Source organism: Giraffa tippelskirchi, chromosome 7 (assembly GCF_054371585.1).
Source record: "Giraffa tippelskirchi isolate mGirTip1 chromosome 7, T2T-mGirTip1v1.2.pri, whole genome shotgun sequence".
Lineage (NCBI taxonomy): Eukaryota > Metazoa > Chordata > Mammalia > Artiodactyla > Giraffidae > Giraffa > Giraffa tippelskirchi.
Genome location: NC_137281.1, coordinates 141,075,365 through 141,077,848, shown reverse-complemented (window position 1 = coordinate 141,077,848; position 2,484 = coordinate 141,075,365). Strand labels below are relative to the sequence as shown.

The 2,484-nt window shown below is 50.7% G+C and overlaps 1 non-coding gene across 1 annotated transcript; it reads right to left on the bottom strand.

The window, feature by feature from the left end:
* Positions 1–2,112: 2,112 nt before the first annotated feature.
* On the bottom strand, positions 2,113–2,185 carry TRNAA-UGC (transfer RNA alanine (anticodon UGC)). The gene has a single exon. It is a non-coding gene; the product is annotated as a tRNA-Ala (tRNA).
* Positions 2,186–2,484: the final 299 nt, after the last annotated feature.

Sequence of the window (2,484 nt, the reverse complement as noted above, 5' to 3'; positions counted from 1 at the left end):
TCCCCCGCAGCTCTCTTGGCTCTGCCTCTGTGTGTGTCTGCTTTGTGTCAGGCCGGCTTCCTCCATGGCGGCGGCATAGCCCTCATCATCAGCACTCAGAGCAAACGCTGTCTTGTTCCCTTCTGGCAAGAGCAGTTTCCTGCAGTCATGGCAGGAAAGTCTGAAGGGGTGGCTCTGCCTGGACCACCACAGCCAAGGCCACGCCCAGGTCGACTCCCGAGACCGTGATGGGCTGATGTCCTTTGATGAGTCAGAGTCCACCTGGAAAATCACAACTCACAATGGGAGAGCGTGAAAGAACACAGAGAACACACCCACAGTGCCTCTCGAAGGCCACAAAACTCACAGGTGAGGAAATGCGGCCAAGCCCACCCACAGTTCTACATCTACTTTGTGGCCAGATCTAAGACCAGATATCAGTGGCTTTTGCCTACAGTTGGCTGCTTTTGAATCAATAATGGAACGGAAGACCTTGATGGGTAACAAACACCCCATCACTAGGGAGATTCAAGCCAAGGCTGGATGGGATCATAGCTATAAAAGGAATTACTGCACTTATCTCCAAGGGAGGAGGCCTGGGTTCCTGGTATTTTGTAGGAACAGCATGGGAATGAGACAGTTAATCCCAGGATGGGCTCATGGAGACAAGGCCCTTCAGCAGGGATGGGCTTGTCCTGTCCACTTCCTTGGATTTGTAACTTCCTGAGTGAGGTTCTGACTCCCCTCTGCCTTCCCCTCCTCCCTGCCCTGTTCCAGGCTGAGATGGACAAGCCGAGGCTGGTAATTGTATTTAGTTCAGTTTCCTCCCTGGCCCTGCCCACCCAATAATCTGATTTCCAAGGGCTGAGGGATGGCAGGGCCCAGGCTCAGGAAGAAATCTGCTCCCCTGTGTCCGCTGGGCCTGTTAATTTGATAGAACTACATGCTGAGCTTCCACAGAACCCTCATTAGGAACAAATTTCATCTGGTTCCCACAGCCCTGGCCCTGGGGATCTCTCCAACTCAGCCCAGAAGGAAATTCAGCTTTCCAGTTTATTACTAATTTCTGCGTAAGGATATTGTCTTTATCATAATAATAGCAACCCGAGATTGAGCACCTACTGTGTGTCAGACACAGCGCCAGGTGCTTTATACCTGATGATTCACTCGGTGTGCTGTTCCCCTTGTGAACTCACAGGTGCTCCAAGCTAGGCCCCTGGGTAATGATCCCCTTTGTCACTGGATTCCCCCTCCATTTGAATGGATTTACTCTTGGGCCTGGGACCCTTGGCCAGATCAGAGGGTTGTGTGATGCTCAGTGTGATGCTCTAGGGCAAGACGGCTATCCGAGTGGAGCAGGATCTGACCCAAGTCTCCTCTCCTGCCCAAGGGCTCCTGGTGTCTAACAGATGCCAGCAGTCACTCAGAACACCTATTGGATCTCACCTTTGCCATCCCACCCCATCACCATAACAACCACCTGTGGCTTCAAACCCCATTCTAAAGCTCAAGGTGGACAGACAGACTCTGGGTTCTGGAGAGAAGCAGCTTTGCCATCTATCAGCTATGTAAACTTGTAAAGGTATCTAAACTCTGAGCAGGGGATTCTTCATCTGGGAATGGTGAGAGTATAATCTACCTTAGAGGGCATTTGTGAGCACTGAATGAAATAAAGGATAAGCAACCTAGTCTCCAGTTTCACTGTGTGGGATGGGAATTATGAATCACCCTCAGCTCAAGTACTTTCCCAGAGCCCGAACCACCCCTGGGCTAGGCCATCTGACCTTCCACTTTAACTTCCTCTCTTAAGAGGGGGATGGAAGGCTTGCCAGATTGCTCATCACATGGATCTGTTTTATTTTGTCTTTGGCCACACCGCACAGCATGTGGGGTTTGACGTCCCTGACCAGGGATCAAACCCATGTCCCATGCATTGAAAGTGCAGAGTCTTAACCACTGAACCACCAGGGAAGTCCCTCATCACACAGAAATTGGAATCACCTGCTTGTTCTTTGTGGGTCTCCACCCCCATGGAGCTCATGTTTTCATGACACTGATGACAGATAAGTAAATGAATATGTATTTTCTTTTCTTTTTTTTTTTGGCTGTGCCGTGTGTCTTGTGGGATCTTAGTTCCCCAACCAGGGATTGAACCTGGGCCCCCTGCAGTGCAAACGCAGAGTCCTAACCACTGGACCACCAAGGAACGCCTGTGAATGAATATATAAAGTATCACATTGTGACACATGCTCTGTCTGAGTAGACATTGGGAAAGCTACTGGCCCCCAGCTAGAGAGCTGGTGTCCCTGCCACCCTGGGGAGGTGACAAATGGCTTTCCATATACCACTCCACCAGATGATAGGCACCTCCTTCCCCAGGCAGTCAGCCTGCTACCTGAATCAATCTTGGTGTCTAGAGTTACTGGCTGCATTGCCCCCACCCCAAATAAGCCTCTTCTCTCAGACTTTTTCCGAGGGAAAGACCTGGGCTCAGCCCCTGTTTCT